This window comes from Myotis myotis, unplaced genomic scaffold, assembly GCF_014108235.1.
Source record: "Myotis myotis isolate mMyoMyo1 unplaced genomic scaffold, mMyoMyo1.p scaffold_m19_p_20, whole genome shotgun sequence".
NCBI classification, from domain to species: domain Eukaryota; kingdom Metazoa; phylum Chordata; class Mammalia; order Chiroptera; family Vespertilionidae; genus Myotis; species Myotis myotis.
In genome coordinates this window covers 672,663-695,604 of record NW_023416325.1, presented here as the reverse complement: position 1 = coordinate 695,604, position 22,942 = coordinate 672,663, and the positions used below count along the sequence as shown (strand labels likewise).

General features: G+C 51.9%; 1 protein-coding gene across 5 annotated transcripts in view; it reads left to right on the top strand.

Moving 5' to 3' along the window:
• Positions 1-22,942, top strand: part of OSBP2 (oxysterol binding protein 2) — a 57,800-nt gene that overhangs the window by 8,509 nt on the left and 26,349 nt on the right. The window lies entirely within an intron of this gene.

The window sequence follows — 22,942 nt, the reverse complement described above, 5'->3', positions numbered from 1 at the left end:
CTTGGGGGATGGGGGTGACCAGGAGACCCAGTCGACTGCAGACCAACCCCGGAAGGTCGGGGTGTGTGTTCGCCCTTCCCGCTTGGCTCTGTGCGCTCCCAGCAGTGAGATGCTTACGTTGTTGGGGTGGCTGGCAGTTCTAAGGATGGAAATGTTTGTGGGGGTGGGGCTTGTGCCCTTTCTTCGGAAGAATCTGTTCCTGGACTTGAGGAGACCCTTCCCATACCCTGCTTTCCCTTAAGTTTGCTTATCCTTCAAGGAGAGGCCATTCTGGAAACCCTCCCTGAGCCAGCCCCCTGCCTGGGCCAGATGCTTGTATCTGCAACCTGGCTCAGCCCCTTGTGCACAGTAGCCTAGAGGTTAGCGCGAGCAAGGCCTTCCCAGAGCCTCAGATTCCCCCCTTGTCAGTCCATTGGAGGCTTTGATTACGGACCTCCTAGCATCCTTCCAATTCAAAGATTTCTAGGTCAGTGGGAGCCTGGGGTCAAACCTCCTGTCTGTGTGACCTTGGGCAAATTGCTCACTGTCTTTTGCCTCATTTCTCTATAAATAGGCTTAATAATGGAACCACCTCGTAGAAGATTAACCTAGAAATGCATAAGAACTTAGCACATGGCTTGGCAATTGCTCAAAAAGTTAGCTGTAGTTATTAATAATAGTCACCATGGCAGCTTAAAAATAACGCAGGTTCCCAGCTTCCCTTGCCCTGGTAAATCTGAATGAATGAGAGCAGCATGGGGGGTCACCTGCATTTAAGAAAAAAAGTCCCCCTGGGTGTGATTGCCAGATTTAGCAAATAAAAATACAGGTCACTCGTTTAATTTGAGCTTCAGATACACAACAAGTAATGTTTCTTTTTTTTTTTTCATATTAAAATATTATTATTATTATTTTTTTTTTATTGCTTAAAGTATTACAAAGGGTATTACATATGTGTCCATTTTATCCCCCCGCCCTAGACAGTCCCCTAGCCTCCCCTATCCCCCAATGTCTTATGTCCACTGGTTATGCTTCTATGCATGCATACAAGTCTTTTAGTTGATCTCTTACCCCCCTACCTCCTGCCCCGCAACCCTCCCCGGCCTTCCTGCTGCAGTTTGACAATCTGTTTGAGGCAGCTCTGCCTCTGTATCTATTATTGTTCAAAAGTTTATAATGGTCTCTATTATCCATGAATGAGTGAGATCATGTGGTATTTTTCCTTCATTGACTGGCTTATTTCACTTAGCATAATGCTCTCCAGTTCCATCCATGACGTTGCAAATGGTAAGAGTTCCTTCCTTTTTAGAGCAGCATAGTATTCCATCGTGTAGATGTACCACAGTTTTCTAATCCATTCATCTACTGATGGGCACTTAGGCTGTTTCCAGATCTTAGCTATGGTGAATTGTGCTGCTATGAACATAGGGGTGCATATATCCTTTCTGATTGGTGTTTCTGGTTTCTTGGGATATATTCCTAGAAGTGGGATCACAGGGTCAAATGGGAGTTCCATTTTCAGTTTTTTAAGGAAACTCCATACTGTCTTCCATAGTGGCTGCACCAGTCTGCATTCCCACCAGCAGTGCACAAGTGTTCCTTTTTCTCCACATCCTCTCCAGCACTTGTCGTTTGTTGATTTGTTGATGATAGCCAGTCTGACAGGTGTGAGATGGTACCTCATTGTTGTTTTGATTTGCATCTCTCGGATGATTAGTGACTTTGAGCATGTTTTCATATGTCTCTTGGCTTTCTGAATGTCCTCTTTTGAAAGGTGTCTATTTAGGTCCTTTGCCCAGTAATGTTTCTGTATAAATGTGTCCCATGTAATCGTCAGGACATACTTATACTACAGTTTGTTTATAGTGCTTCTCAAATTCAGATGAAAAGGGCGACCTGCATTTCATGTCCCTGCATTGAACTGAATCCTGGGAGGCCTCGGCAGTCAGCCCTCTGCTCCTGACTCCAGGCGGGGCCCAAAGTTGAACTTCCCAGTCAGAAAATAGAGTATCCCTTCTATTGCCACAGGGCGGCGCTAGAGGATAGCGCATTTGCTGTCTTTGCTCCTGAATCCTGTCTAAGCACCAGCAGGTCGTCTGGCTTGCCTCTTGGTACTTGAGAATCATTTTCAGATCTCCAGGTTAGCTTCCCAGGGCGTGCTGGGGGTTGTAAGAATGGAATACAGAGCTGGCCACTCCTCTGTCTTGGGCCTTACTTCGAGGGGGGGCTAATCCAGCCCCTGAGAGCTCCTTCTCTCCTGCCCTGCTCCCCAGGCTGGCCTGCCCCCCACCACTGATGTCATAGCCCTATTCTGATATCACAGCCCAGCGCCTGGAATGACTCCAGGCAGCCAAGATTCTGTCCTTAGAGCAACCAAGGCTCACATCTGTGCGGGGCTGAGGGAAGCTTGGGTGACTGGCGGCCCTGGGGGCAGCCTGCCATCCTGTCGCTCTAAAATGAAAATCCCCTGAAAGGTAGGACTTTGACGGCTTTCCTCCTGCCCCTGTTGGTCGTGGCCCCCCTAACGTGGAAATAAATTCCTGGGCGTGTGGCGTTGCTCTGGCTCTGTAAACAGCTGCTGGCGGGCCTGCTGCTTTTGATGCGCGTGGCCTAGAGAAATGGTGGTGTCTCCTTGGCCCACTCCACATGCCTCTCTCCCTTCTGAAGGAATGGCTTCCTGAAACGCAGGGTTTCTTGCTTGTTGTGGGGAGCTGCTCCCTGGTGCTTGGAAAATGCCTGCAAGCACTCAGCCATGGCGGGTTCTTCTGTGGCACCTCCTTCGTCCTTACTCTCTGGGTAGGGACACGAGTAGATAATCTCAGGACAAAAGGAAAACCCAGCCACATGCGCACTGTTACCGCTCAGACCCCTCGCAAGGAGCAGCCCCATCTGCTCAGCTTGTCAGAGGTGTAATGAGGTCTCTTGTGAGCTCATTAAGTTAGCAAAATATTGACTGGCACGGATTAAACAACACAATGACTGTTCTCTGACTTTGGCGGGCATGAAGTCCCCTGGGGTGAGCACGTTCAAATTCTTGGGAGCAGATCACCAAGATTCTGATCTGATGGTCAGGAACCCCCATTTTTATTATTTTTTTGCTAATCCTCACCTGAGGATATTTCTTCCATTGCTTTTTCAGAGAGAGTGGGAGGGAGGGAGGGAGGGGGAGAGAGAGAAACTTTGCTGTGAGAGCCACATCAACCGGTGTCTCCCGCACACACCCTGACCGGGGGTGGGGAGGGAACCTGCAACCCAAATACTTGCCTTTGACCAGGAATTGAACCCACCGCCCTTGGGTTCGAGGGTCAACACTCTAACCACTAAGCAACACCGGCCAGGGCAGCAACCTGCATTTTTAATAAGCATTCCATTCAGGCCTCATGACAGCGCCCCCCCCCCCCCTTCCCCGTGGATCTCATTTGAAGAAACATGGTCTGCTCAGACTCCCTGGTTGCCTGCCGCAGCTGGCTTGGTTCCCCCATTTTCAAATTCCATACTTTCCATGGAATAATGGACAGGGAGACAGAAGGGACGGGGTAGGGTGTTCACCAGGTGCACTTGCATCCAGATCTTGGCCCCTATCTTCCGGGGGTAGGTGCAGCCATTTTTCTTCCTAAGAAGAGGGATTGTATCTGTACTGGGAGTGCTGTACTCTCCACTATTGACAGCTATTCATGGTCCTCACCTGAACGGAGAGGGGGAACATGGGTGTGAGTTATCGGCCAATGAAACAGAGAGTGATAAAGGGTGTAGCTGAGCAAAGGGACTGGCTTCTGGTGCCCCGGGCTGGACCCTTAATGGTGCCCAGAAGGACAGCCACTGCTCATGGACGGGTCAGCAGCTCAAAGCGAGTATTCTATTTCAGTGGAAAAACAGGCATTCTGAAATGTGTGTTGTTGTTTTTTTATTGGGGGGATTGTCCTTCATTAGAGGATTAGTAGGATCAATAGGTCAGAGTCATTTGACAAGAAAAAGTGGACAGCCCTAAGTGGTGTGGCTCAGTGGATAGAGCGTCGGCTTGCGGACTGAAGGGTCCCAGGTTCGATTCCAGTCAAGGGCATGTACCTTGGTTGCGGGCACATCCCCAGGAGGGCGTGTGCAGGAGGCAGCTGATCGATGTTTCTCTCTCATCGATGTTTCTGGCTCTCTATCCCTCTCCCTTCCTCTCTGTAAAAAAATCAGTAAAATATATTAAAAAAAGAAAAGAAAAAGTGGACCTAGGTTCAGTCTGCATGTGAGACATCCTTACCATTAAGGCGGGTTAAGTATAATTTTCCTGCCAGGGCAATCACCTTGATGACTAATTGCTTCCTTGGTAGCTAAAGGGCATAATAGCACTTTCCTTTCGTAATTATCAGATGCGAAAGGCTTATGCCTTGTTGCCATTTAGGTGTTAACCTGCGTGTGGATCTGCAAGCATGAGCTCCAGGCTCTGATGCAGGGGAGGCTGTCGCTCCCTGTGTCACTCACTCCCGAGGCAGAGGGTCAAGGCAAGTGGAGCAGCGACATCCCCCTGGCACCTCCTGCATCTCCCTCTGCCAGTGAGAGCTGTGGTTTGGAGATGCACTTGGGAAGGTCAGGGCGAGGCATGCCGGGCTCTGGAACTGGAAGGCTGGCTCTCACCCCTTCTCCCACTGGCAGTTGCTGAGTGTCACTTGCATGGTGGCGTGAGGGCGGCGGAGTGCCAGGTGCCAAGTAGCCCAGTGGCTTTAGTTAGGGATGTGCCCTTATCCAAGGCCATTCAGTCAGAATGCTAGGAGTGAAAAGGGTGTTCCTGAACATTCCTGCCTTTTCAGGAAAAAAAAAAAAAGCTTTGTTTTTAAAAACACTCACAGAGAAAAAGAAAGGTGCAACCATCTGAAAAATACACGAACGGGAGAAACTTCTCTAATCAGCTAACCTGAAGCTCACTGCCTGCCATGCTTTCTGAACGCAGAGGCGTTTCCATCTAGGTTTATACTTTCCTCTCGGTGGGGGGTCTGCTACCTTGGCATCTCAGGCAGTGCTCTGACGACTGAGCGCCCTGGCCAGGGCCAATGAAACACTTTTAAACTATTTCGGTTGTGCGCAGCGTTTCCTTGTTATCAGAAGAGGCACTGGGACAGCATTCCTCTGCTCCCCGAGTTTTGTGGGGTTTTGGGGTGTTTTTTTTTGCACTAGGATGAGGATTCCCTGAGGGTAAATTCGTAGAAAAGGGATTACTGAGTCAAGTGCGTGCTTCCCATTTTGATATGTTGCCAAGTTACCCACCACAAAGGTTGTTCCAGTGTATCCTCCCCATTAGCAGAAATGCATGGCTAGGTTAAGGGAAGGTACTCCCTGGAAATCCCTTTGCCACAGCTCATGTAAATACGCCATGACTGTTCCATTGCTACATAAACGCTTATCACACTGGACACTCAGGGTCTGCCAGACGCTATCACAGCGCAAGGCCATTGATAACCGGTGCAGGAGAAAAGTGCGGCAGTGCCCACAGTGACAGCCTTCAGCTGAGGGGGGCACGGAGCTCGCTGCCCGGGAGAGTGATGGTAGTCGCCCGGAGAGCAGGCGGATAGAAAGCCCAGTTAGTGGAGCCCAGCGGGCTGGCTCGCAGATGTGTGCGTCGGGCTGGAGGCAGGGGAAGTGGTGGAGGAAATGGATATTCTGTCTTTTGGAAGAGAGGGGGCGGGAACTGGTGAGAAAAACCATCCTCTGCTATTCACTCAAACTTGATTTTCTATCCCATTAAAAACATTATGGTGACATTAAAGGGAATTTAAAAGAAATGAAGACATGGCCATGATCCCAGCCATTCCCTCCGGGCCCCACTCCTACCGTGAAATTGCGGGACCAGGCATTCTGGGGCTCAGGAAAGCCTTTGGATATGTAGCCCCACGGAAATAGCTGGCACTACTGCTGACCCCCTTTTTAGGGAGACAGAGAGAAAGAAAAGATTGTCAACTTGAAACCGCACCACCCACTTTGTAGTGGTTTTAGTTGCTTGTCTAGTCTCCACACACACGTGATCCTTGATGGGAAAGAGGACAAAGCCAGCGGCTCAATGTTTGTCTTGAGAATTCAAGGAGATCTCAGTTTGGGTGTTGGATTTGGAGTTGTGTGTGTGTGTGTGTGTGTCTTCCAAACATGTTCTGCTCCTTGCTCTCATAACCTGTGTGCCCATAGCTTTCAGGCAATATTTCAGCAAGACTCCAAGACTAAGTAAGCAAAATGCAGAAAGCAACCCCAAAGGTTAAAATGTTTTTGTTTGAGATATAACTTGCTGAGAATGCACTGGCAAATGTGGTTAGGGGTCATTTCAAGGCTGATAAAATCTTGGATCAACAATGTAAGATTAGTTAAGGCCTGTTCTCCCATTGTCTCTGTGTTTGCCTTCTTGTGTCACCTGGCTGTCTGGAGCCAAGGAGGATGGGATCTGTTTAATCCGTTTTTAAGTTTCGTTGCTTGGGAGGATTTTGATAGTCAAGGCCAAGGTAATTCCTGATGCAAACACTGCCCTTTTCCAGGTTGCAAGAGCTCTTATCTGTTGTTCTAGATGTAATTAGTCCTGTCTCTTTACCACATCTACGCCACAGTCTTATGAAATGCATTGCCAGTCTTAATTAATTCTGCTTTATGGATAGAGAAGACAAACTGTGGAATGGCGGAGTGCCTTAGCTAGGTCAGTGCTCAAGACAGCAGGTCACAGTCATCTCAAGGGCTGGGGCCAGGCCAGTAGGGATTTCAGGAGCCTTTGCAGTAAAATAGTTTGATTGAGACCCCAGCTAGCCTCCTACCCTGCCCCCAGGTCAATAGGTAAATATCACTAAAATATAACAATAGAGTCAGAGGGCTCTATTGTAGAAAAGACCCATAAGCATTCATCAAAACAGCAAAAAATCTAAGTATTCAGGAACCACATACAGAATCTTCAATCGCCATGGTTTGCATAATAAGTAGTTTATGAATGCAAATGTATTTTTCATCGACCATCTGCAGTATTGTTGACAAGAAACGGAGGTTATAAACCCTCCACAAATGCTTCCTGCAGATACCTACTTGCAAGCTCATGAGTAAAAAGTTTGCATTTATATTTCTTAATGAATAGTCCCTTTTGGAAGTTTAATTAGTCATTGTGTCTATGCATGAATCATTCATAACCTGGGTTTGTCACCAGCACATGACAGTTAAAGTCAGATGAATAGAAACAATATTTTCAAGCAAAATGTAAAATACTCTTTGGCCAATTATCATTGGCTGACAACATGTTTTATAGAGATAAAAGTTGATTGGCAGCTGTTTGGGGCTGCCTCCTTGTCTATTGGGGTAGAAACAATGTGAAAAGCACAAACTGCAGTCATTTTCTACCCCCGGCATTTTGAGAGCCCAGAGTCTCTAACACTCCCCAGCCCACCTGACATCAGAGAGCTGCTCTGAGCTCATGGCGGTAACATTCATAATCCCTGCCATGTGCGCCTGCTGTGTGCCTGGCGATTTCCTCACTAGTGTGTGACAGAGCTAGGAGTCCACCCCGGCCTGACTTTACATCTGATGCTTTTCAAAGGCTGATTGCCAGTTTGCTGTGTTCCTAGAGGAGAGTTATGCCCGGGACTACATTGATGGAAGCAGCAAATACATTTTCCATTAGGCAGAAGGTGAACTGTGGCTTTCTCACCCCCTCACCACTGCTGGGGAGAAGGTGCTGGCAGCAGCTGTGTTTTTGAGGAATTAACTGTGGTGAGAACAGGTCCGCGGCCTGTCCAGTGGTTCTGACTTGCCCTGTCATTTGGTTTGCAGGCATTTGAAGGGCCCTGAGCCCAGCCATGTGATAACGTACTGCTGAATGCCTTCTCAGTGCTGGTGTATCGCCCGCTGGCAAGGACCTTGTTCTGACTCTGGCAGCCTAGAGCCTCTTTCTCCCTGCTCGCCACCCCAAGGTCAGCTTGGCAGCGTGGGGCCTGAGGGCGAGGAGAGAGAGGGAATGAGAATATGAATTAGGTAAAATTCCAAAGCTGGTTTAATATTATGCCATTCTTGGTAGGACTTGTGTTGGACTTACTCATTCAGGAACTATTGTGTGCTTCTTACTCTGGCTGGTGTGGCTCAGTTGGTTGGAGCATCGTCCCACATACCAGGAGGACACGGTTCGATTCCGAGTCAGGGCACATACCTAGGCTGTGGGTCTGAACCCCATTCGGGGCACGTACAGAGGCAACCAACTGATGTTCTTTCTCACATCGATGTTCCTCTCTCCTCCTCCCCCCATTCGCCTAAAATCAATAAGCAGATCCTCAGGTGAGGATTATTAAAAAAAGAGCTATTATGTGCCTTTCAATAGTGCTATGAACACTGCTGGGAACTGCCAGGCCCCCACAAAGACAGTAGTAGCCATTCTGGGGAGTGAGGATGCCTGGGTACGGGGCAGGTGGGTAGCAGTGTAGATTTTCTGGTGCATGGCCCTGGTGGGGCGTGTTCTGGGGCTCAAGGAAGTGGAGGTGGAGGCAGAGGACAAGGTGAAGAGCCAGGCCCCAGCAAGGTCAGCTCCTGCACAAGCACCCGCGGCACCGGGCCAGCACTGCAGCTCGTGGGATAACTTCTGAATGAAGGGCTCTGACGCCCCAGTGCATGGACAGGGAACCTGGTTTCCTGGTGAGGGACCGTGAGCAGAGGCTCCGAGTTGACAGGGACAGTCAAGGTCATGAGGCAGAGCGGTCACTAGGGGTCCTGAGACCTGGGGTGGAGTTTCCGTGCCAGAGGCAGTCAGAGCCAGAGCCCCATCTCAGTCCAGGACTCTCCTGAGGGGCAGTGGGAAGGATTTGAACAGAAATGGAAACCGTGGAAGTGGTTCTGCATGAACCCTCCAGACTCCAGCAATCCCGTCTGTTGGTTTAGTGACACTCCGGTACCCAGGATGTGGGGGAGGGAATTGAGGTCCAGATGGGAGTGGGACCTCAGCGGCCCTTCCTCCCCCAGCTCCCGAGACAGACCCTAACTGGTTAACTCCTTGCAGAAGACAGTGGAGAAATGAGGGCTTGGGCCGAGGGCCGCTCCCCCGCTGGGCCCCGGCCAAGGTCCAACCCTCTTTGGCCTCGATCGGGGCTGAGATAGCGCCCTTAGAGCTGGGTCGGGTTGCGGCCGAGTTCCGCGCGTTTTAAGAGGCTGCGCTGCCGTGCGCCCACGTCCCTCCTCGGAGAGCTCGCCTTTGTCTCGCCGGCGGGTTGGGAGCAGAGCGTTAGCCCGGCTCGGACGGGCTGAAGGAGGCGCCTCTGGCCCTCGGGGCACTGGCGGGCGGCCTCTCGCAGCGCCCTGTGCTCTCCCAGCGGATCCCTGCGGGACGGAGGAGGCCTCCGGGGGTGGGTGGGAAGGAGGCTGAAGGAATGAGGACACCGCGCAGCGCCCAGGCCGCGCTCAGGCCGACCCGCTGCTGACCGGCGGGCAGAGCGGCGCGCTCCCGGCTGCGGGCTGGCCGCTGTCCGCGGTGCTGAAAGGGCGGCCGCGGCGGGGAGGCGGGCCGGGGGCCGCGGGGCAGCACACACCCCATCCGGGGACCGCCCTCCTTCTCCCGGGCTCGGCTCGGCGGTGGCAGCCGGCACTGCACCGAAATGGACTGAGAGCGCGGCGGCGGGAAGGCGGCGGCGGCGGCGGAGGCAGCGGCAGCTGCAAGAGTCCCCTCGGCCTCGGGGCCGGACCCGCGTTCACACCCGGGAGCCCCTCCCTGGGGTGAGTTGGGGCGGCAGAGCAGGGTCGGGGCTGCGGGGTCCTGGGGCATGGGCTCTCGGGCTTCCCCTCCCCACTGTAAGTTCCTTGCAGCCCGCATCTTGAGCATCCTCTAGGGCTGAGGGCTCAGACCTCTGCCTTGGGACTTCCCGGTCCTGGGGTAGGAGCAGACCCCCCTGCCCTCACCAGCCAGGGATCTGAGGACAGTCACAGGCATCTCCTCCCACCATCGGCGCAGCCCGCTGCTCCGCACTGGGAAGGGCTCTTTGCCAGACTGGAGTCACAGGGGAAACATCTCCCCTTCTCTGTCCAGGGGCTGGCCCCAGGCAGCCCAGCCACTGGAACTCAGCCCAGCCCGAGGCCAGCCATCTTTTAGCAGGGAAGGCAGGCTTGAGCCGGAGGTAAAGCCCTCTCCCTGCTTCCTCCAGCCTCCTAGGCACCCACACACCTGACCCACCATGACCAGGCTTCCGGGCGAGGGTCACTTCAGTGCGCCTGGCTGTTGGGAGTGAGCTGGACTGAGGTAGAGGAGCTCTGGAGTGGATACTGGGCCGGCGCTCCCTGCTAGCGTGTGTGCGTGCGTGCGTGTGTGTGTGCGTGTGTGTGCGTGTGTGTGTGTGTGCGTGCGTGTGTGTGTGTGTGGTGTTCTCAGCAGGCAAAGGGGGTTTAAAACTCCCGTGGTGCCCGTCACAGGAAAAGCCCTTCTCCAGCCAGCTTGCGCCTCTGAGTAAGCAGTTTGGGGTCACACTGGGCAACTACCAGCCAGAGGAACCTTGGGCTTCCTCAGCCCCTAAAGTTGCTCCCCTCGTGCCTTGAGCCACCCACTGAAGGGGGAGATGTGTTTAAGTTTGATGGGTCACCTCTGCCTTCGACCCCACCCGCACTCGGTTCCCATCGCCATCGCCCGGCAAGGTCAGACAGATAGACCTCCTGGCTCCTAGAACCCGAGGGGCAGACTGTTGGGAGGGGCTTTCCTACCTTGACAAAGGACCTGTGATGTGTTGGGAGGTGAGGGGGTGAAAAAAAGGGGGGTGGAGGTGGAGGGGCCACCCTCCAGAACCCTGGAGAGGTCTAGTTGCGCTAGATTCCAAGTCGTCTGAGGAGTTCTAATCTGATGGATGCAAACGAACCTTTTGAATCGTGGCAGGCTGGTGCTGGAGGGCTGGGTCTGTGTTTGTTCTGTCTGTCCGAAGCTGTGTGCATTAGACAGGACTCTGGTGGGCAGCTTCCTTAGGTCATTGGATGTCTGGTGGTGCCGATGAAATGAGAGGGAAGTGGAAAAGATATGCGAGATGACGTGCTAGTTTTAGGGTCAGTGTGAGCTGCGTTGGTGCTGCATTGCTGATGGAAGTGCATGCCAAGAATACTAGCATTACTCGCACGCAGCAGACCACTCGGTACCCAGGTGTTGTCTGTCTCTGACCAATGTTCTGTGGAAATGAAAGGTCCTAAGGGGAAAGTATAATAACTGCACACCTGACATATACTCGATTTGCATTATTCTTGGCCACCTTTTTGTGGTCAAGAAAAGCGTTTTTGTTTTGGGTGGGTAAGTTTTTTCCCATCATGTCAACACCTTGTATTTCAGCCAAATGAATAAATCTCTTTAGAGAGTAGTTGTCTGGAAGGATGTCTGACTCCTAACTGTGCTTTGACATCCTTGCTGACTTGTTTCATAAAAAAGTGAAGTTCAAAATGCATAATGGAAGGCCCGCTAAGCAGCAGGCCATTGCTTTTGTTCTGGGAAAACAGTGTACTTGAGCTTTGCGTATTGTTTGCTGTGAAAGTAGATAGATAGCCCCGAAGTTTTCTGTAGCTGGATCAAGTTGGGAGAAATATATACGCATATACTGGCATGTTCTACACCTGTAATGCAATCAGGCTACTTATTTTTATTCATGGTCTGAGCAACTTAAAACCTCCTCAATAATTCAGGTGGGCTCACGTTCTCCTGGGTAACTGAGGAAGATGACGTCTGAGGTGGACTGGGTGATACACAGGCCTACGTTCACCTCACAGTCTCTCTTCAGAAGTCCTGCCCTTGCCTGTATCGCATCAAGCCTGCATCTACGCACAGTCATCAGCTATGCATGAAAAATATGAACAGGACCTTTCTGATTGGATTTCTCAAGGCCAGGGCAGAAATTAAAGATATGGTGATGAATAGTTAGCAATAGGAAAAATTTCATTTTGATGAAAGCAATTGATCTTGGCTTCCTGGTAGAATGGTGCGAGGGGTGGCGGCAACAGCCGTGTTGTGTAAAGGAGTGAAAGGAGGCTCAGCTTTGTAGATGGAAAAATCTGGGCTCAAATTCCCATTTTACCTCTTGGTCATTAAGCTGTGACTTAGTGTCTCTGAGCCTCAGTTCCGTCGTTTGTAACAGAGAAAGCAATAGCTGCCTGGCATGGAAGCTAAGCACAGGATCGTAGTTGCCCCATGTTATTCTTAACATCTCTTGCCACAGTCTACACCCCTGGTGATTAGCGGAATGTGAGGTGCTGAGACAAAGTCCTCACACACTGGTGTTTATACTCAAACGGGGCGGGCCATGAAAGGCCTCAGGAGTTTGCCTTGGGGTAGCCTGGTCCCGCTGGTGGTGGTGGTCCCATGGTAGGGACTGTCCTTGGCAAAAGGACCAGGGTACTTTCCCTTCAGGAGGAATGGAGCCTAAATGCCAAAGGCCTGGGAGGTCTCTGTTCAGAGAAACCCCTTCCAGGAAAGGGGGGGTTTGTTGCAGGGAGAGGCTGCCACTGCCCCTCCTGAGGGTCTCTCTCTGAAGCTGGGCTTTCCTCCTACAATGTGTGTCGTCTTCTGGCCCACACGCTCGTGGTGATAGCAGGTAACGCGGGGTGAGGGCTTCCTTCAGGACTTCCCCGTAGTAACGCCATCCTCGCAGCAACTCTGTGAGATGAGAGCCATTACCATCCCTAGGGCACAAACGAGGAAACTGAGGCTCAGAGAGGTCAGATCACAGGTGCCCACGGTCTGACTACGCACCCACCTCTCCTGCATGAGGAGGGGGCCTCACAGATGAGCTGATGGCACAGAGAGCGGCACACCCATGGGTCACCCTGACCTCCAGGCTCACAACCCAGGGCTCCATTCTCATGCTAGGGTGACAGCACCCTCCCTTCCAGGCCGGCCAGGTCATCCCATCCTCACCCAGGGGTGGAGCTTGTGATCCGCAACAGAGGCAGCAGCCGCGGTTGTAAGCAAAGCTAGAAGGTGGAAGGGCCCTTGGAAATGAATGAGGCTGACCTCTCAGAATATGAAGAGCCTGAGGCCCAGGGAGGGAATGACTCGTCTGCAGTGGGTGGAGGGGAGGGTCTTTATTCCATCCCGCAGGGCAAGAGCCCCTTCTCTCCTAATGGACCGGGAAGCCTGAGGTGGCTCTGCTGGAAAGAGCTTTCTACACCAGGGTCCTCTGTGGATCCCAGAGATGCCCGGGGTGTGCAGCTCCTCGGACCCTGGCTCCCCGACCCGGGCAGCAGTTCCATCTGGCCTCTGCTGGCACAAGGCTGCATTTGCAGACTGCATTGATTTCCAGTTCCCTGGGCGAGGAGGTGATTTAAAGGTTATTCAGTTGAGTTTCTCGTTCCCTTGGCTTGAGACCTTTCTCCAAAAATGCCTGCTGCTAACAGCCTGCAGACAGGCATTGATATAAAAAGAAGTGCTTGTTGCCCATAAACTTGAATTATTTACAAAGTATGTAGATAGATCTCTTGTAGCTGCTTTGCACAGATACCGCCTCGCCTCCGTGGTTGCTTAATGAGTGTACCCGGGAGCTGGCTTTTTTAATTGAAAGGCTTTTCATGAGGCTAACCCGATCGCTGCTTCTGCAGGCACACTGCTCTCCCTGGGCTGCCATTTCAGTCACTGGCCCCATCCTCTTCTGTCTCCTGCCTTGAGCCCCAGCCCCTCAAGCCTCCACTCCTTCCTCTCCTACCCCCTGAGGCCATGCCCTGTCTGTTTTCCTACCACGTTTTCTCTGGATTCTGTCCTTTCCCCCAGGCCGTGCTGCCACAGCCCTGATTCAGTTCCTCATTATCGCTGACTGTTTGCAGTATCCTTTGACCAAGCTGTCTCCCAGCATGGCACGGGCTCCTTTTAGACTTGCCCCTGGATGCCCCAGGCAGCTTCATCTTTCAGGAACACTGGTTCTGTGCTTGCCACCGCTGGCCTGACAAACCTGCCCTGGCCCCTGCTGCCTCCAGCACAGGGGCAGATGTCTCAGCCTGGACTGGGAAGCCTCATGTGGCCTGGCTCTTCCAGGCAGTGATCCCCTTCTGCCTGGATACCTTCTCCCTCTCCCGTGTCCTCCAGACCCAGCTGCGGAGCTGCCTCCTCCAAGCTGCCTCCCTCCTCTGACTTTCCCCCCTGCCTGGCCCAGAGGACCCGGGCTCAGTCACTCATTCACAGCGACCCGCTGAGCCTTGCTGCAGGTCAGGTTCAGGGTTGTGTATCGGCAATGCCAAAGTGAGTGTTGTGGGTTGTATTGTGTCCCCCCAAAAGATATGTTGAAGTCCTAGCCCCCAGTACCTGTGAATGTGACCTTATTTGAAAATAGGGCTTTTGTAGATGCAATCAAGCTGAGGTCATGAGGGTGGCCCCTAATCCAATATGACTGGTGTCCTTATAAGAAGGACATTTGGACTCAGACACACACAGAGGGGAAAGGTCACGGGAAGACACACAGGGGCAGGCACATGGAGACAGAGGCAGAGATTAGAGTTATGCTGCCATAAGCCAAAGAACGGCCGAGACCACCAGAAGCCGGAGGAGGCAGGGAGGGGTCCTTCCCTACAGCCGTGGTGGGGAGTGTGGCCCTACCAACACCGTGACCGTGGATTTCTAGCCTCCAGAATTGAGAGAAGGAATTGCTGTTGTTTGAAGCAGCCAGTTGTGGCAGCCCAGCCCTCAGGGTGCTGGCCATTTGCAGGGAGACAGACAAGACCCTTATGAGTCAAGTAATGAGTGTGCTAACAGGAGGTAAGCAAGGGTGTGATGAGCGCCCTGAGGAAGGACCCTCCTCCAGGTTGCCTCCCATCCCCTCTCTGGGATGGCATCTGTTCATTCAGGCCCCTTAGGGAGGGGAGGCCCAGATGAGAGGAGCCAGCCAAGGGAACGACAGGCAGGTGCCCAGGCCAGGTGAACAAAGGTGGAGGAGGGAGGAGCAGCCGTGGGGCCCAGGAGTAGGGAGTGAGGCGTTGCTGCGGGCCACAGGCTTGGCTCTGAGGGGCTGTGGTATGCCAAGGAGTTTGAACTTGAACTTGCCGCCCCCGCACCTGGTTGCAGCTGTGTCCGTTCTTTGCAGGGCCCGTCACCATGGGCGGCTCTGCTCCTCCGCTTCATGGAGATTGTGCCACGGGTGCGCCAAGTGATCCAGCCCCTCTCTGACTGCTGCCTGCCAGGTTGGTCTGTGTGCACTGATGTGGTGGCTTCTCTGATGTGACTCCTGGACCTTCTGCCGCCAAACTCACCCACTATGCACCTCCCTTGATGCCTGTCCTTCCACCATTAGAGTCTTTTGTAGGGTCTCGGAGGTTTCACCATAAACAGGAGTTGATTCTGGCACTTCCCTCCAATTGTAATTTGTTGCAAGATTACTTTGGTTAAGAAACACAAGACTGTAAAATATTTAAATTATTCTAAAATATATAACATAAAATTTAGTCGTTTTTCATCACCTGCTTCCACTCACTCCCCTCCCAAGAGATAGATACCATTTGTGAATAGTGATGCTTTTCCAGATCTGTCCCCATATATTTACAAAGCCATGTACACACACACGCGCGCGTGCGAAAACACACACACACACACACCTTACACATATATAAATGAAATCGAATCATGCACATTGATAAGCTTGCTTTTTCCCTTACCAATATATTTGGAGATCTTTACATGTCAATACAAATAGACCTCTCGTTTGAAAAATAACTCCATAGAATTCTGTAGTGCATCATGATTTATTTAATCGTTTCCCTCTTGATGGACAGTTAGGTTCTTTACATTTTATTATTATTCCAGAGAGTGCTTTAGTGAACCTTCCTGCACATGCCTCTCTGTGCACGTATGGCTGGGCATGGAGTTGCCAGGCTACAAGGGCGTGCCCATGACACATACCAACAGACACTATCAAATCGTCAGCTACAAAGAATGCATACACTTATAGTTCCCCAAAGTGTGATTGTCAGTAGAGGCTGCCCCATCATTCTCTTTACTCTTTGTTACTCTGATGGGTGAATTAAAAGGCATTTCCATGTTCTGTTTTCCATTTCCCTCATTACCAATGAGACTGAGTACACTTTTATCTGTTTGTTGACCAGGCAGCCTTGTGACTCATGTATTCACACCCATTGCCATTTTACTGTGTAGATGTTTGTATTTTTTATGCTGAGTTGTAGGAACTCATTCTGAGTTCTGGTTATTTTCCTTTTGTCAGTTATATATTTTGCAAGTATTTTCCCTTTGTTGCTCATTTGTTTTCACTCTGTTTATGGTGGCTGTGGTGCTATGGAGCTTCTAAACGTTTATGTTGTAAGATCCATCAATCAGTGGCTTGTATTTCAGTAGTAGGGCAAAATGGAGCTTGGAGGTTTAAAATGTTGCATTCTTGACCCCTCTCTGGACTGTGCTTGTTCTTTGACTTTGAACAAAACCCTTTTATTTCACTGAACTTCAGTTTTGCCAGCTACATCAGTCCATCCTGCCCAGCCTCACAGGGATCATGGGAGAAGCTTTGACAAAGCCTGGCCATTCTGAACTTCTCCATTAAATGAGTTTATTGATGGACCTTGAGGTCCACTTTTCCAGCACGGGTCCTGGCTGGGGCAGTGTGTTCCGGGCATCAGTGCCCTGTCCCACACGTGGTTCACTTTTCCCAGGTGTTTTCTGAGTGCCTGCCTGTGCTGAGTGCCTGCCCAGGTGTTATCTCATGGCTGGCAAAGGGAAGTGTATCAGTTTGCTTGAGCTGCCATACAAAATAGCACAGACTAAGTGTCTTGAACAACTGAGATGGGTTTTCTCACAGTTCCGGAGTCCAGAAGTTCAAGATCAAGTTATCAGCAGGTTTGGTTTCTTCTGAGGCCTCTCCTTAGGGCTTGTGTGGTGGCTGCCTTCTCATTATCATGGTCATCTCTTGGTCTGTGTCTAATCTCCTCTTATAGGACATCAGTCATATGGGATTAGGACCTACCTGTATGACCTCATCTTACCTTAACCACCTCTTTAAAGGCCCGATCTCCATATACATCCACATTCGGAGGTGCTGCAGGTTTGGACTTCAACATATGAGTTTGGGGGGCACAGTTCAGCGCAGGACAGGGAGCTAGCACTGCGTCTGGATGAGAATCAAGAAAGAGACTCTTGCACTTGCTTCAAGCCCCACAGTGAGTGGGTTGCAGATCCAAACTCAGCCCATGTATTTGACCCCCAGTCCCAGCCCCCCACCCACCCCCATCCCCAGGCAGCCTGACTGATGTTATGACTGTTTTGGTTCCACTGCCCCTGACTTCCTGCCCGCTGATCACCTGCCTATGTCCCCGCCATCCTGTGGCCCCATAACTCACGCTCCTTAAACAGGGCACCTACTCCCAGCTGACTCTTCCGCACCTCCTTTGTCCCCCTGGGAAAGGGTTTCAAGTAATAATTCAATTGATTAATGCAGCTTGTTAACTGTTGTCGTTTGTGGGAAAGATTGCACCGTAAGGTAAAGAGCATTTGGAATGCAAGACATTCCCCAGGGGGCTCACAGCTTCACAAAACTGTTCTTGATTTTTGCATGTTACCCCCCCGTGCCCCCTCTGCACATACACTTGTATCTCACATTTTTGGCATCATACGTCACATGGCACTTCATGCTCCGCCCTTTTTACCGCACAATCCTGCTAACGGTTTCCTGTCGTTATAATGATCGCTGTAATGTCTGCGTAAAGTTCCCTGGGTTGATGTATTGTCATGGCTTGACGCACCCTCCAGTGGTTGAGCATTTGAGCCTCCCATTTGTGCTATTACAGATAATGATGCAGCGACTGTCTCTGTACGGAAAGCTTTCTGCTTCCCTTGAACTATTTTCTGAGGAAAAATTCCCAGGAGTTGGGTTATTGAGTTAAGGGCAGCAGCAGCCTCACGGTGCCTTGGTGCGCCACAACATCTGTTTATGGAATGAGCGTACCGCTATTCCGTGCCACCAACAAGGAGTGACCGTGCCAGCTTCCCCGCACCGTCACTGGCATCGGGTGTCAATACGTGTCTGACCATTTTAATATACTTAAAAGGGGACCGGCCTCAAGCCTGCTTTCATTTGTGCTACTTTAATAACCAACAAAGAGGGAGAAACATTCTACAATAGATTTGCATTTCCTTTTATTGTCACTTAAAAAAAAAGAATACTTGAAGTCTAGACAAATGGATAGTAATCCCTTGGGGAATCCCAGCTCTTTGATTGTCTTGAGGAGTTTGTTGGTGAAAGTAATAGATTGCAACAGGCAAAGGGCCTTTTGGTCAGAACAGACATGAGTCATCAGATGGGGCCGGCCGGGCCTGCCACTTCTGGGGGCAGATGGGGCGAGAAGAGGCCAGATTCCTCAGATCTGCCTGGAAGGGCCAGACACCAGTTCTTTGCGGGGGACTCCAGGCGCCCTGGTTCTCAGGCAGGACACCCCTCCAAGCGCATGTGCAGGGGTGTAGTGCAGCCCCTGGCTCATTGCAGGGCGAAGACTGCCAGCCTCAGCTCCAGAGAAGTGGTCTCCACCTCTCCAACCGGCTACCCCTAGCCGCCAAGGGCACACAAGGGCAGAGGCAGGCTTAGGCATCATCCCTAGAGAAATGTCTCATTTTTGCCTTTTTTCAAGCTCACTTGAATGGTGTCCTCTCCCCCATTCCATTTTTCTGATCTAAAATAATGATAAATTGCTATTTTTTACCTTCAAGTGTTTATTTTAATTGCCTAGCAACACATTATCATAAATTGCTCTCAAATTAATTCTTTGGCTTTGGTGCAGAGTCATTTATTAATAACGATGGCACTCAGCATCTATGTATGGCTTTTCTTAGAACACTGCTATTTTAAAGAGCTTCATTCTTAAGATATCCCCAGAGGAGGAACCAGAGGCCTTAATTCCCACAGTGGTGGACAGCTGTGACCAGCTCAGTCAGGGCTCCCAGCCTGTGCTCACCTCTTGCGGTCCAGTCAGGGTCCGCTGGTCAAGGGCAGTGGTGCCGAGCAGAGGGGCTGTGCAGTGTTGTGCCCAGGAAGGGTCAGCAGGGGAGCAGTGATGGGAGGCTCGGGAGAACAGGACGGTGGTGTGGTGTGTAGTCTGGGCCAAATGGGGCTTCTGATGTAAGTTGCTTTCGTCATTGATTCATTAATCAATTGATTGATTTGTTTATTCCCGCGCTCATTCATTCAGTGTGCACCTATCATGTGCTGGGCCATACTGGAGGCCGAGAATAGTGAAAAGACCACAATCCCTGCCATCAAGGAGTTCACAGACTGGCCTGGGAGACAGGCAAGTGAATAGGAACCTACAGCAGGGCATGCTGGTCTTGGAAAAGAGGAAAGCCCAGGGCATTCTGGGAGCCCAGACTCGAGGAAATTCGCCGGTGATCCTGTTGTTTTAACATTTCCTTAGATGCGTATTTTTTACATAATTATACTACATGGCGTGATTTGCCTTTTTCCTCTCCATATTTTGTTTTTAAGCAGTTTCTTATTTCTGCAGAGCCATCACACATATAAGTTTAAACGGCTCTGATATTCATGAAGTTGATGTAAGCATTCGCCTGTTAGACTCAGGTTGCCTCTAGATTTCTGCAACAAATGGCATTGGACACAGAGCCCTGTGCCCCTTTCCCGTTCTAAGGGGAGAGCTGTCAGGGTGTGCTGACCGATTTGGAGGCGGGTCTAGGGGCCCAAAAGGTCAAAGATGACTCCAAGGTTTCTGTCTGGAGCAAGGAGGAGGGCACTGCCGCTGGCTGAGGTGGGGAGGCCTGTGGTAAGGGGGGGGGGGGGGGGGGGGTGGCGCGTATTGAGAGCTCGGGTTGGGAGAATGCGGGTTTTGAGGCCCATCAGACATACCATGCAGAAGTCCTGCAAGCAGCTGGACAGGGGAGTTGTGCTCAGAGAGGTCTGGGCGGAGACAGACATTTGTCCCCGGATGCCCGCAGCCCTGCGGTAGCAGTGCCAAGGGAGCCTGGTGCCCCGGGGACCCGCCTGTTGCCTTCCTCCGGGACAGTGGACAGGTAGCTGCAGGTGGCAGGACACAGGTGCACTGGCCACCGCAGCAGAATCAGAGGTGACCCCGATTTCCTGGAATCATCAGGGCCCCAGCCATCTCATTTCTCAGGGGCCCCTCGGCTCTCAAAGGCAACCTGCCCTTTGAAATAAAGCGGCGCCAAGCCTGCTGCTGCAGGAAGGCGGCACCTTCGCTCGGATGTTCCCATGAGAATGTGACGTGTAAATGGGGAGCCCGCGCGGCGCCCGGGGTATCCCCGGGTTAGCTCAGGGCGAGCAGAGGCCGCGCTCTCGGGGGAGGAGCAGGGGGCGGCCTCCGCGGCTGGCGCTCCACTCGCTCCGGCGGCACCGACGGGGTTAACGGGCTCGTGCACCGGTGGCGGCGGGCGGGCGGCAGTGGTGCATTGTGGTAACGCGGCGTTGGGACCCACAAGCGCCCGCCGCCTCCGCCGGGCGGCCCACCGAGCTGTCCGTGCGTCCGCACCAGCCCCTGGGGCCCCAGGCATGTAGCGCCCGGCTGCTCGGAGGCCGCCCGCCGCGGGCATGAAGGGACGCGGCTGCTGGGAGACGGCCTCCGTGCGCTCCTTCTGCAGCTCCGGCTGCCTGAATAAATTTAAGACGGGTTAGTGCTGCCGCTGCGCCGAGGCCCGGCTCCCCGCGCCCGCACCCCTCCCGGCGTGGCGCCGGCTGCATGATCACTCCACGCGAGCCTCTGATGTCACTGCCTCGCGGCGTGGGGAGGGAGCCTCGAGGAACCCGTCCCGGTACCCCGCCGGCGTGCGCTCCCGATTCGCTTTCCGCGTGGGGCATTTTGGAGAGGGGGCTGCAGCTAGAGACGCGTTGGTCTGATTAACCTCTAAAAAGGAACCGAAATATAATCCAGAGCTTTCCGAAAAGGGGGAAGCCGCGGTCCGTGTTTAATCCACCCACCTAACCCGCCTTCCCGTGTCATGCTCTGGAGCGTGGGCAGAATTGCTGCTTTGCCCACAGTGGCTTCTCCTGGGGCCACCTGAGGTGTCAGCTGTGCTCAGTTCATGCCCCCCCCCCCCCCCCCCCCGCCTGCCCCCTTTGCCCCTTGAGCTGCGACAGATCAGGAGTCGATGTAAGTGGCCGCCTGGGTTTGGTTTGAGCAATGGCCAGCCCTGAGGATGCTGCCCCCGGGGATAGTGGTCCCGAATGACAGCAGGGTGTGCAGGCACCATTGGCCGAGAGCCCCTTGTCAGCACTTGGGGGTGAGCGCTTAGCCGTTTAAGATTAAAGCAAATTTATGAAGCTCTGGCTTGAAATTCCTGGTGCTTGAGACCTCCATTACTGGAGATTGTGAATGAGTGAAACTTGCTATGTTTACCTTAATGAGTGTTTATATTATGATTTAAAAATATGAGAGAAAAGTGAGGTTTCTTTGACCTTGTAGACCTAACAGTCATAGAGGCCGTTAGTATCACTTACCTATCATTTATTAGAAACAGTTCCTTTTCCAGTGGTTCTCAACCTTCCTAATGCTGCGACCCTTTAATACAGTTCCTCATGTTGTGGTGACCCCCAATTTCATGGTTACAAATTGAACATAATTAAAGCATAGTGATTAATCACAAAAACAATATGTAATTATATATGTGTTTTCCGATGGTCTTAGGCGACCCCGTGAAAGGGTCGCGACCCACAGGTTGAGAACCGCTGTTTTAGACATTAACGCCCTGTGATCTTAACAAACCTAGTAATTAACTTTGCCTGCTGACTGGTGATGCTAACAGCTTCATAAGGCCCTGGCCCAGTGCAAGTATCTTTGAAGTTGCAGACTCCAAGCCTCAGCCCTGGAGTCAAGTTTAACCATTTTAGGAGAATAAACCAAATTCTCCTGAAAACAAACAAAAAAACCCACCACACACGCACACATCTGAAGTCATGGGGTGTTTGTAATTGTGAGCACTGGAAATCTATTTCATGGGAAGCTGATACTATGGCTCTGTCGTAAGAAGCCTTGGTCTGGCTCAGTTGGTTGCGTGTCCAGTGCACCCAGAGGTCCTAGTTGGGTTCAGGTCAGAGCATGTGCCTGGGGTGCAGGCTCCATCCCCAGTAGGAGCTTGGGGGAGGCAGTCAATCGATGTTTCTGTCTGTGTCTCTTTCTCGCCCCCCTACCCGCCCTCCAAAATTTAAAAAAAAAAAAAAAAAAGAATCCTTTGAAGAAACTTGCAAAGTATGATTGGTCTTATCAGTTTTCATTTTGGATGTAATGTCATTTCTAATGCAGTGATGTTCTTTATGCAAAGTTTAAATGATGGTCCTGTTGTTCATTTAAGTGGATTTATTCTGAGGGTGAAGGTTGGAGTTAGAAAAAAAAAAGTATGCGTTATCAGTTAGGTGTTGTTTCTCTGCAGTGGCCTGCCTGGTTTTCTTGGTTGTCATTCTCTAGATTTGCTGCCACAAGGGTGCTGGTATCTATTTGCTTTCTGCCTGGTGGTGGGAGGGTGCTCACCTCGGTCAGTTGTGACCAGAGCAGTTGCACCTCGAGAGTGGTGGCAGGATAACCAATTTGACTGCCAGACCCTCCTGGCCAGGCCTTCCTTCCTACCCCTCCCGTCACTGTCCCCCGCTGCACAGTAGGTCTGGGCTGAGGGATTCGGGGAGGTGGGTAGGTGCTTAGAACAGGGCCTGCAGCAGAGCTTGCTGTCCGGCAGGAGGAGGCCCGGGAGCTGGGCAGTGGTCAGTAGCAGCAAGGACTGGGCCTTAGCATCAGAGGCCTCAGGGGCAAACCACAGTGTCTCCCGTGGGTGCCCTGTGCGAAGGCGGCCTCGGAGGCCAGATGGAGTTTTCAGGAGAAACTGGAAATCGCTCCGTTTTTAAATGTTGGCCAAAATACTTTTTTTTTAAACACTCAGGCAGGACAATGCCCATGAACCTTGCCAGCTAAAGAGAGAGGAGAGAGGCAGGGGTAGGGGCTGGAGGAGGCCTGGCTAGCTGTCAGCTATGGGAGGTGGGCCCCTCACACTGCGGGTATGGCAGGTATGGGGGTGGGGCCCACTCCCCAGCAT